Source organism: Chlorocebus sabaeus, chromosome 16 (assembly GCF_047675955.1).
Source record: "Chlorocebus sabaeus isolate Y175 chromosome 16, mChlSab1.0.hap1, whole genome shotgun sequence".
NCBI classification, from domain to species: Eukaryota; Metazoa; Chordata; class Mammalia; order Primates; family Cercopithecidae; genus Chlorocebus; species Chlorocebus sabaeus.
Window position 1 is genome coordinate 47,022,457 of NC_132919.1, and position 12,965 is coordinate 47,035,421.

General features: G+C 42.6%; 1 long non-coding RNA gene across 1 annotated transcript; it reads right to left on the bottom strand.

Annotated features, from left to right (window-relative positions):
• Nucleotides 1-488: 488 nt before the first annotated feature.
• Nucleotides 489-12,715, bottom strand: LOC140708772 (uncharacterized). Its single transcript, XR_012088974.1, has 3 exons — nt 12,576-12,715; nt 11,159-11,282; nt 489-713 (listed from the first exon to the last, which is right to left on the bottom strand). It is a non-coding gene; the product is annotated as an uncharacterized lncRNA (long non-coding RNA).
• Between the last annotated feature and the right edge of the window lie 250 nt (nt 12,716-12,965).

Sequence of the window (12,965 nt, forward strand, 5' to 3'; positions counted from 1 at the left end):
GCAAACTCCCCAGAAGCCAAGCACGCCCTTGCCAAGTCCAACTCACCCTTCTGAGGCTCCCTACCGGGTCGACTGCTGGTAAATATCATGACTGCACAGCACCCCACGTGGTGAGCAGGCTGAGTCTTGCATAGGGGCTCCCCTGGCTGTACATCTAGAGCTTGGAAAATAGCAAAACCCCACACATTCCCCAGCATCTCCACCTACTATCTGCAGCCACTTTTCGGCTGAGCTCAACCAAAATACTTTCACCTGAAAAGCAAAGGTAGTAAAAACTCCAGGAAGTGGTCTTCACATCCAGGACGCAACTCAGAGTCTGTAAACTTTGACTCTGTTTTTCTTCTTTTTCCACCGATTTATTTGTTCATCCAGCAGCTACCTAACTGCCCAATGTGTTCACCTTGCCTGCTGCCTAGACACAGCTGATACATCAAGACAGGGGAATTGCAATAGAGAAAGTAATTCACTGCAGAGCCTGCTGTGTGGGAGACCGGAGTTTTATTATTACTGGAAGGATCACAGTTTTTCAGGACAGCTTGGTGGGTGGGGAAAAGCCAGTGAGCCAGGAGTGCTGATTGGTTAGGTAGGAGATGAAATTATAGGAAGCTGAAGCTGTCCTCTTGTGCTGAGTCAGTTCCTGGGTGGCGGCCACAAGATCAGATGAGCCAGTTTATCAATCTGGGTGGTGTCAGCTGATCCATCATGTGCAGGGTCTGCAAAATATCTCAAGCAGTGATCTTAGGAGCAGTTTAGGGAGGCTCAGAATCACGTAGCCTCCAGCCACATGATTCCTAAACCATAATTTATAATCTTGTGGCTAATTTATTAGTCCTACAAAGGCAGTCTATTGCCCAGGCAGGAAGGAGGTTTGTTTTGGGAAAGGGCTGCCATCGTCTTTGTTTTAAACTAGAAACTAGAAACTAAGTTCCTCTCTAAGTTAGTTCAGCCTACACCCAAGAAGGAAGAGCGCAGCTTAAGGGTTAGAAGCAAGATGGAGTCGGTTAAGTTAGCTCTCTTTCACTGTCTCAGTCATTATTTTGCAAAGGCGGTTTCAGCTGCACAAGCTGATTCTCAGAATTCTTGCAGATTTGATCCTCTTAACTTCCTTAACTAGCCTGCCAAGTTATGCTGCTGGTTATGAGTTCTAAATTTCTTTTCAAAGAATCAACATTGTCAGTATGTTCAATTCTTTGCCTTCTACTTTTAAACTTCCTCCTAAAGCAACCTTTTTCGATTACTGCTCCACCCTGACTCATTTCAATCACCTGCTCCACCCTGACATTCCAATTACCTGCTACCTGCTCGGCCCTGACTCATTCTCCACCCACCCTGCATAACCATTTTTTCCCGCTAAACCACTCACCCCGTCATTCTCTTTAAATTAGCCAATTGGAATTAGTTCAGCCTGTGCGGTCTCTCCCTAGCCAATAGGGGAATGGCACAGCAGCAGGGGCCACGTGCCTCAGGGATAAGAACCCTTTCCCCTCCCTTGTCCAGGTGTGCGCTCACCATCGCTCTATCTGTAAGGGTGCACCCATCTATAGAAGTACATTGTCTGACTGAGAATTTTTTTAAAAAATTTATATTCGAGTGCTATTTCTTTTGCGGCACCAAAACTTTATAACACCCATCTCAGAGTTAAGGAAGCCAATGGTCAGTAATGTTAGTTAAGCTCAGGTGACTAAGAAGGTGCAAAGCTGGGGCAAAAATAGATCAAACTTGAGGGCCAATGTTGTGTCCCCAACATCATAGTAGTGAATTGCTTACCATGTGTAAGGCTGTGGGAAAATGTAGAAAACTTTTTTTTTTTAATGGTCCCTGTCCTTAAACAGATGAACAAAGAAACCAAAAATGCCCACATGTAATTCAATTGAATAAATATTTCTTAATAATTAAATCTAAATGATAGAAGTGGGACTTGAAATTGCAATGGAAGTTTAAATGGATTCTTAAACTATAAGAGGCATGCTCTAAGAAAAAAGTTAACATAAAATTAAAATTCCAAATTATTTTGGCAAAACTGGAGGGACGTGATCATTATTTCATTTGTGTAATTGTCGGAGAGATATATTTAACTACGTATATTAAATGTAAACACAAGTAGAATATGAATTCATATTAGAACTTCTAATTCACTGGAGATGAAGAAAAAGGAATCAACTGTATCAACAAAAATAAGTAAAGCAGAAATGAGGGAACCAATAGAAAGTATAATAAAAAGAAAGCATAAAATTAAATGGCAGGAGTGAGACCAAACCTCCTGGATGCCAAATTCATGTGAGAGGGTTAAATTCCACTTTGAAATGATAAAGGTCCTTGGGGATGGGTTGGAAAAACAAAAATCCAATTATATGCAATTTATAATAGATGGACCTAAAACAAAATGACACAGGAAAGGTGAAAACAATTGGATGAGCAAACATATATCAGATAAAAGCAAACAAAAAGAAACATGGGTAGAGATATTAAGGGCTAAGAATAGAATGTTAGGCCAAAAATTTAAACAGTTTAAAGGCAGGATATTCTTAATGATAAAAGGGCACTCCGTGAAGAAGTAGCTATAGTCATGAAAATGTATGCAGTGAACAATCTACAAGGTAAAGTCTCTTAGAAATGCAAGGCAAATTTAATTTAAAAAAAAAAAAAGCACAGTGAGAATCCAAAACACCGCTCTTCAAATTTTGTAGATTAAACAGACAAAAGAAGGAACGAGTATAGACATCATTTTGGCAGCATAATTATCAATCCTGATTTAATAGATATGTAGAAAGAGAACCATGTACACTAAAAAGGAAAATATATTCTTTATTCCCATAGAAGATTTAAAAATAGGGATCATGTACTTGACCACATATGTTTTTTTCTAAAAAGTTAGTATTTTACAGGTCATGCTAATTGACTATAATTAAAAAAATTCAGAAGCTAATAATTAACAGATAAGCGAACAAAAAATTGTAATCATTGGGAAAACCTGAAAATTATCCTTTAAATAACTTGGGAATTTTTTTTAATTATTAGAAATAAAATGACAAAATTGCCAGGCTCAAGCCTGTAATCCCAGCTACTTGGGAGGATAAGGTGGGAGGATCGCTTGGACTCAGGAGTTTTAGATCAGCCTGGGCAACAAAGTAAGATGCCATCTCTAAAAAATAAAAATTAAAAAATTAGCCAGATGTGGTGGTGCATGCCTGTAGTCCCAGGTGCTCAGTAGATTGAGATGTAAATATAGCTTGAGCCCAGAAGTTCAAGGCTGCAGTGAGCTATAATCACACTATGGCACTCCAGCCTAGGTGAAAGAGCAAGACCTTGGTCTCTAAAAAGAAAAAAACAAAAAAGATAAATTATTTAGGGCTAACAAAAATTAGATCACTTCTTTTCAAACTCTTTGGGATATGGCTAAACCCATACTTAGAGGAAAATTCATAGTCTTAAATTATTTATTAATAACTATTAGAAAGATTTAAAAACGAATTACACAAGCAATGAGCACATGAGAAAATATTCAACATCATCAATCTTCCGAGAAATTTAAACCATGATAAACTACCACTACATACCTGCTTAAATTGATAAAATGAAAAAGATAGACATTGTGTAATAGAAAAGATAGACACCACTGAAGAGGATGTTGAATAAGCAGAACTCTCGTACTTATTGGTAAGAATGTAAAACGGTGTAACCAACTTTGGAGAACTGTTTGGCAGTTTCTTAATAAGTTAAATGTACACCTACCCTATAAGGCTGAAGTTTTACTTCTAAGTTTTTGTGATTTAATTATTTATAAGTGTTTAGAACAGGGCCTGGTACACAGTATAGGGTCAATAACTAATAGCCATTATTATTTCAAAAGAAAGAAGTGTGTGGCTAATACGCTAGGTGATTTGGTAAAGTCAAGCTCGTGTTCCCTATTAGAAGGTCTTATAGTTTAATGACAAGATCACTTACCAGTAGTGTGAGCACCCCACCCTCACTAGAAGAATTTACTTCTGTCTTTTTCTATGAACAGTAACAGAAAACATCTTAACAGGGATAATACCCACTAGGCCATCTGAGCCAGAAAACAGGTGTAAAACCTAAATGTCCTATTGCCATTTCCTCCAATCTCCTTTCCCAAAATGCAGGAACCATGCTGAGGGGGCAGAAGATCAATGCTGAGGGGGCAGAAGATCAATGCTGAGCGGCACTGGCAAGTCTCTTGTTCATCTGCAAGCTGAAAACATTTCGCCCATGCCCTTATCTGTGAATATCCATCCATGGAGGGCATCACGATGTAGAGAAAGCAGCCGGTACTTGGGTGGAGTCCACCCGGGTCTGAATTCCAGCACGGTGGCCTGGGCCAGTCCCTGCATACCAGACCACCACCTTCCCCATTGGGAAAACCAAGAGGATGACAGGCACCTGAGATATTTCACCTAAAGCAGCCTCTAGGACATGGTGTGTGATACATTTTAATTCTCTTGTTTAGTCAAATCTTTCCAGGTTGCAAGTATCTCCTTTGAAATTTTAATTGCCTGTATTGTTTGAATTTTGCTTACAATGAGCATGTATCACTATATAATCAGAAGAAACAACAAAAACCCCCCACTACATGGGGAAAAAAAAAATGCAATTACTCTGGACAAATAACCTTCTAAGCATTGATCAGCTAATCCCTTAATGAGGCAGACTGGATAAGGGTGTATGGGATGGGCAGTCAGTGAAAACTGTCAACAATAATAACAACAACACCTTACAGCTGCATAACACTTGTCCATTTACAAGGCACTTTCAAGCATGTAATTTTGATTTGTTCTAACAACAAAGCAGCACAAGCTCTTCTTCCTTCCAGGTATCTGCCCTCCCCTCCCTTACTGCAGGGTTCTGTGGCCCCATTGGAGAAGCTGTCAGAGGCTGTTTCAATAGACACAACTTTCTCTCCATTACACCATCCTCATCCTGCTCTGTATTCCTCCAGAGAACTGATCACTACCTGAACCTAAATACATAGAGATCTATATTTATATCTTTATTTATTTATCTAGATAAATCTAGCACCCGGTATGTGTTAAGAATTAAAGAAAGAGGAAAGAAACATGAAAGGTGGCTCAACAGTCAAGGACAGGTTTATTTTAGAGAAACCAAACCTGAGAGTGGCTTCTGGCCGAGTTAGGTCAGAGCCCACTCTCTTACAAACTAAGGGTTTTTAAGGATTCAGGGTGGGAGAATTTCTCAGAGGTTTGGACTGCTTCTGTGTCTCTTTGTTGTGCTTCTTTGGGAAGGAGAGTTTTGTGTCTGTTCTCATACATCTTTCTGCAGCTGCAGACATACCCCTGAGTCTACTTTTAGCTACTTTTAGCTTCCCTATCTTAGAGCACCTGAAGGGAAAGGAATGTGCTTATTAAGGCCCACTGTTTTACTGGGGCCCACCGTATGAGGGTAAAGTTTGGCAGTTACCCAAGAGACTCTCCCCCTACCTCCCTCTGTGCCCAAGCTGTCTTATCTGTGTTTTACTGTCTGCTCTTTCTGGTTGCTTGTTGTTAGTAGTTATTTCCTTGAAATGCATGAGGCTAGAAAGGGAGCTGGAACTTAAAGTAGCAGTGTTTATCTGAGATGATGGTGCTCCTGCTCTGTCAGTATGTATGTAGCCTATCTCCCCTACCAGAATGCAAGCTCTGGGAGATATAGAACTGTGTCTGTCTTACTTGCTGTTGTATCACCAGGGGTACATAGCAGGCACTCAGTAAATTTGCACTGTGTGAATGCATGGCTGTGATAGGTGATCTCTAGGATGGCCCCCAGTGATCTCTCCTCATGGAACCCATCCCCTTATGGTATTTCCCCTCCTTGAGTCCAAGCTGGACTAAGCAACTCTGTTCTTACAAATAGAATACAGCATAAGTGATGGAAGTCAACATGATAAAGGTCCTTTTCAAGATTGGGTTATACAAGGACATTTGGGAGTACTTTCAGACTCTCCCATGCATCACCAGCATCTCTGTCATGAGAACACTCAGCAGTTCATGGAGAGGCCTGTGTGGTGAAAAACTACTATGGCCCAAGTTGTGTTCCCCCAAAATTCATACGTTGGAGCCCTAGGCCCCAATGTGACTACATTTGGAGATAGGGCCTTCAAAGAGGTAATTAAGGTTAAATGAGGACAGGAGGGTGGGGTCTAATCCAGTAGAACTGGTGTCCTTATAAGAACGGGAAGAGATCCCAGGGATGCACAGGCACAGAGAAAAGGCCATGTGAGGACACAGCAACAAGGCAGCCATCTGCAAGCCAAGGATAGAGGCCTCAGGATTCACCAACCCTGCCAGCCCCTTAATCTTGGACTTCCAGGCTCCAGAACTGTGAGAAAATAAATTCCTGTGGTGTAAGCCACCCAGTCTGTGGTATTTTGTTATGGCAGCCCCAGCAGACAGGAACCAAGGGTATGCGAGTGAACTTGAAGTTGAGCCTTAAGATGACTGCAGTCTTGGCCCACAGCTTGATTACAATCTCATGAGAGACCCAAAGCCAGAAGTACCCAGCTAGGCTGTGCCCAGATTCCTGACCAACAGAAACCGAGAGATAATAAAATGTTTGTTGTTTTAAGCCACTACATTTTGGTGTAATAACGCAGCCATAGGCCACTAATATAGTGAATGAACACTTTCCTGAGTTAGATAAAGACTGGTTTTATCATTGGCCCCTGTTCATGGGCAAGAAAGCTAAGCCTCCAAAAGGCAGAGTGACTTGCCTAAGGTCAAACAGCCTGGCAGAACCTGTCAAGGGAGAGCAGAGGAAACCAAAGATGAAGTTCGGCCTCCGTGCAAGTTTTGCTATGGGCAACCCTGCCAGGCCTATTCAGCTGGGGACACCAAGATACAGAGAACATTCCTGAAATACCCCAGAGTGTCACTTTAATGGTCTCCTTGGAGTCTTTGCTGCCAGACAGAGCTGAACAAGAATTGGAGTTTTAACAAGATTCACCTTGGTGACCTGGCCACATGCAGTAACAAGCTCCCTTGGACATAGTCTAAGAGAACCACCTCCGTCACACCAAACAGTGTGCTACTGAGGCTCATGTCAGAAAAAAATCCTAATGTTTGTGGTCTTATCAGAAATTATAACAGCAAAGACTTACAGAACATTTACTGTGTTCTAGGCAGTGTTCTAAGCACTTTATTATATTCATTTAATTCTCTGAGGTAATTCCACAATCATCCCCATTTTATAGGTGAGGAAACTGAGGCACCTAAAGGGGCTGAGCAGTTTGCCCAAAGTCATATAGCTAGCAAGTGATAGAACCAAGATTTAAGGCCCGGTAGTTTAACTCCAGAGTTAATACTCTGACAAATTTTTCTCTAAGTCTTTGCATTATTTAATATCCCCAATATAATAGTAAGTAATTTGCTGGCAAGGCTCTAAATCCCAAAGCCTCTCTAGCTTTAAAATACCAAAGTGAAAAATAATCACAGCACATGAAGGCATCTTGCCATGCCCCAAGGAGAACCTTTTAGGGGCTCCCTGCTGCCCTCAGAGTGGCTGATGAGGCCCCCCCAGGTTCTGACTCCCAGCCTGTGTTCACTACTCCCTCCCCCACTCAAACAGCCTGATTTCCTCTTTGCTGTAACCCAGGCACCCCACATCCTGTGCCTTCCTGCCTTTGCAGAGGCTCTGCCTGGGAAATCACCTTCACTCATCTCCCTTCCTGCTAAGCATTGTTTATTCTTTACTTCTGGGGAGTTTCACCTTCACACTAGTCAGGAGCCTTAGTCCTGCCCCCACCACCCTGGAAACCCTGGCCCGGCGCTAGTGTGTTATCCCTTGTCACTCCCTCTCCCACTGGACTCTGATTTCTGCAAGGGCAAAAGCAGGTTATTTGTCTTTATATTACCAGCAATTAGCACAGCACCTGGTTCCTATTAAGTACCAGTTTGTTGAATGAACACAAGCCCTCCAAAGAACCTAGCAACACTGTTTCATTTCTCACTCCAACTGTCTCCACTGTAAGGTCCTGGAGCATAGACCATACAAGGGCCATACTGGAAGGGGCCCAACAGAGATGCCAGTTTAATCCAGTCCCTTCAATGAACAGGTGGAAAAACATTGCCTCAACTAGTCAAGGGCATCATAGGAGCACAGTGGGGTCAAGTTTCCAGACGTGTAAGCCCCAACCAAACACTCAAAGTCATCTGTATTCGTTTCCTGTTGCTGCTGTGACAAATTGTCACTATTTTTGGAGGGTTTTTTGTTTTGGTTTTGTTTTGGTTTTGGGGTTTTTTTTCTTTTTTCTTTTTTCTTTTTTCTTTTTTTTTTTTTTTTTTGAGCCTTGCTCTGTTACTCAGGCTGGAGTGCAGTGACACTATCTCAGCTCACCGCAACCTGTGCCTCCCAGGTTCAAGTGATTCTCCTGCCTCAGCCTCCTGAGCAGCTGGGATGACAGGCACATGCCACTTCAACCGGCTGATTTTTATAGTTTTAGTAGAGACAGGTTTCACCCTGTTGGGCAAGCCGGTCTCAAACTCCTGGACTGTCACAAATTTAGTAGCTTAAAAACAACACGCACTTATTATCTTACAGTTCTAGAGATCAGAAGTCCAAAATGGATTTCACTGGGCTAACACATCAAGGCGCTGGCTGGGCTGTGTCCACTCTGGAGGCTCTAAGAGTGATTGGCTCCCTTGCCATCCCAGCTTCCAGAGGCCACCTGTGTTCCTTAATTTGTGACCCTTTCTTCTTCAGAACCCACAGCGTAACATCTTCAAATCTCCCTTTTCTTGGATCTCTGCTTCTGTCATCTCCTCCTGCCTCTCCTGCCCCCTTCTTTTCCCTATAAGGGCCCTATAATAAGGACCCAGGATAATCTCATCTCATGACCCTTAATTTAATCGAGGCTGCAAAATCTCTCTGCCATGTAAAGCAACATGTTCACAGGTTCTGTAGATTGGGACGTGAACATCTTTGAGGAGCCACTGTTCAGTCTACCACAGCATCCTTATGTTTCTGATATAAAAACACTCATGATCTGACAGCATCTTCCATGGGCAGGATGAAAACAAAACAAAACAAAACAGTATCCAAACATATTTCATTCTCTTTTTCCATTGTCTAAATGTCTAGTTTTGAAGAACTGGTAAAAGTGGTTTATATATACTTATATAAAATATGATATTATATACTAATAACTACAGTTTATTCCTCTGTAACATATATGTTTTAGGCATGCATTTCTAATATATTAATTCTTCTGATTGATTCCATACAGAGTCTGTAATACCTAATATGCAAAGAGAGTGGATAGAAGGAAGCAATGTTTAGTGAGTATTGCTATATGTCAGGCACTCTGGGTCTTACCTAATGTAAGCCTCACAGTAGCCTTCTGACCTTGGCTCTATTATCTCCCATTTCATAGATGAACAAACTGACTCTTAGATGAGGTAACTGATCTAACTGATAGAACCAATAAGTGACAGAATGGGTTTGAAATCCAGATTTATTTGACTCCAGAACTCATGGTCTTTCCACTAGACCTAGTGGTGTCCCCAAAAAGTTCAACTTTCTTTTATCTGCCTGGTTTATTGATTGATCCAGAGGAAAAGGGGAAAGAGGGGAAGAGGAGAAAAAGAGAGAGAGAAAGAAAGAGAGAGCAGGATGGATAAATTTGGGTGGAAATTTCCATGTGCAAAGCAACTTTGGGGAAGCCCTTCTAGAGGGAGTATGGATGCTGTCCACCAAAATCTGCAGTGAGGTCCAAGAGACTGCTGGTTGCTAGGCAACTCCTCTCCGACCACACTCCACATCAATCTAATTAGCAGATTTCACCTGAGTTCCAACAGTTGCTAGGTAACTCTCTGACTGGGGCCTTTTCCTCTCCCCTTCAAGCCACTTCTGATCCCAAAAGAAAAGAAGGGTGTGTTCGTAAAAAAAAATCCACTGATGGTATATCTATCTACAAAATTCCCCTGTGCTTTCACTATATCCACCAAGAGTAAGCAAACCCAGGAAATGGAATTCAGTGGTTCTGATGTTGCAAAAAAAGGGGATCCATGAGCCAGAGAACTGATACTTTAGGGACAAAAGACTTATGGGACAGGCAAAGGCCAGAGACCAGGCTGAACTATGTTTGTGAACCACTCCAGACAAGAATTCCTATTGGAGACTCTAAAAGGACTGAGCTTGGAGCACCCTGAGAGGGAGGAAGGGAAGCTAATATTTATGGGCACCTGTTATGTACCTGGCAACGGGTTCAATGGTTTCACAAACACCTCATTTAATCTCCACAAAATTTCGGTCAGTTGGGTAGCTGTTACCATCTACATTTTACCGATGAGAAATTGCAGTTCAGAAATAGTAAGTAATTTGATCACAATCACTTGCCCAGAGGAACTTTAAGTTAAAGGCAGGACTGTCTGACTAAATTTCATGCATGATCTTTCCACTACTCGCTGCACATTCTCCTGTCTCCATGGGGCTATCTCCACAGGATGACAAGTACTATCATTCATTCGATATAACTTCAGTATTAAAACAGACTACTGCAAACGAAGATGCAAGCAGAAAAAAGGTAAATCCCCTTCCCCCGTTCATTGCCAGGGACTTAACATTACCCTAAGGCAGGGAGTGATTCTCAAACTGTTTAATCCCGGGATGTCTTCACAGTCTTAAAAATGAGTAAGGACCCCAAAGAGCTCTTGATTATGTAGGTAACATCTATCAATACTTGCCATATCAGAAATTAAAACTGAGAAATCTCAACAAATGTACACATTAATTCATCATTAAAGTAACTAATAAACTCATTGCATGTTAACATAAATACCTATTTTTACGTAAAGTAACTATTTTCTTTTTTTTTTTTTTTTTTTGAGACAGAGTCTCACTCTGTCGCCCAGGCTGGAGGGCAGTGGCACAATCTCAGCTCACTGCAAGCTCCACCTCCCTGGTTCATGCCATTCTCCTGCCTCAGCCTCCCGAGCAGCCGGGACTACAGGTGCCCACCACCGCACCTGGGTAATTTTTTTGTATTTTTATCAGAGACAGGGTTTCACCGTGTTAGCCAGGATGGTCTCGATCTCCTGACCTTGTGATCTGCCCACCTCGGCCTCCCAAAGTGCTAGTATTACAGGCGTGAGCCACCGCACCTGGCCTAAGTAACTATTTTCAAAAACAATAGAAGAGTGGCACTGTTTACCATCCTCGTGGACTTCTTTGATGGCTGGTTTCCCAGAAGAGCTGGGTTCCTGTGCCTGCTTCCGCATTCAGTCTGTAGCATCGTCACATGCCAGGCATCCCCTGGAACATTTCACTCTCCTCCACTGAACACCGGTGAGTCAATGACAGTAACATAAACAAATAACGTCTTATATTATTATGAAAATAGTTTTGACCTTGAAGACCCTCTGAAAGAAATCTCAGAATCTCCCAGGGCTCCCCAGAACACACATTGAGAACCACTGCCTTAAGGCACAATAGCTGGAAAGCCCAGAATGCATTCAAAGTTTGACTGTCTTCCTTCTGTTTTTTCAGCCAATTGTTTAAGAAAACCCACATCTTTCTTGCCTGTAGCATTTTATGGCCCTTGAGAACCCCCAGCTATCCCTCTGGTATGCTGTCTTTGCAATGCCATCTGTGAAAAACAAGATTCAGATACTGGCTCCAGCCTGACAGGAATGGTTAGAAATATCAAAAGTTTCTGTGTTCCCAGCAACCTTTCCCCCACCTCTTCTAGTAACTGGTACAGAAAGAAGCAAGAGACCCTCTGGCCTGTGATTGGTAGAAGGGATAGGCATTGGACTCCGCCAGGCCAATTAGAACCCTTCCCTGAATTTTTTCACCCTGTCTTGCAATTTATCTTTCCCCCGAGGTATTAGCATGTTATACTGGATCACCAGCTTTATGTCGGTGCTTTACAGTCATCCCTCCTGCTCTCCCACCTCAACCCCACACTATGATGTCACATGTTGGGAATTCTATCAGATGACTTCTAACAGAGCTTTTAACACTGAGGTTCTGCCCTAGGTTTGTTTGCTGAACAAATGTCTCATTGCCCCTGAAAAATCTCATCTTGGCTGGCCATCAAAGTCCACAGCCTGGAACACTGACAGGCATCTCTCTGCTTCCTCCCATCCTCCCATGCACTTACTCAAATTCCTTTTCCAGGGACTCAAGCCTTCTCTGCTTTCACAGCAGTGGCGAAGCAGCTCAGGATGTATATATGCAGCTTCCCACCTTGCAGCTACGTGCCATGGTATAGCATGCCTTTTGTCTTTGTGTGAGCCATTCCTTCTGCCTGGAAGTCAGCTCAACACACTTTAGCAAACATTTGTTGAGCACTTACTATGTGCCAGACACTGTACTGAAAATACAGAAACATAAAAGACAGTCCTGATCCTCAAAGAGCTCACATATAAGAGGGAACCTGAGACATAACCAATAACTACAATAAGAGCTAGTTGATAAGATTTATATATCACCTAGGACTCTTACAGTACAAATGATAGAAAAGGCACCCAAAACTGGCTTAGGCAAAAAGAAGGATTATTGGTTTTCCCAACGGACAAACCTAACAGATGTTAGCTTTGTGCTGTTTTTTTTTTTTTTTCACTTACCTCCCCCACCCCAGATCCATTCTCTGCCCTTCTCTGCTGTGTTCTGTGTCAGGAAGGCTGACCTTAATCTCTGGCTTTGATTGTTGTGTGCAGTTGATGCAGGTGCCAGCAGAAGATGAGAAGGCTCCAGGAGGGTAGGGTCAGAGCATTTGCCTCCCCCAGCCCATTCCACTTCCTGCCTGCCTCATCACAGTCTGCCAACAGCTGCATTCCTCTACCACCACCACCCCCCTTCCATGGCTCAGCTCCTGTCAGGCTCTGGTAGCACTGTTCCCTTCCCTCACCCCTTCAGGACTACGGGTCCTAATAGCTTCCCTCTGTTGCTAGTCCCTGAGTGATTCACTGTGCTTTCTCATTCCCCTAATCCTCCTTCCACACCTCTGCAAATAC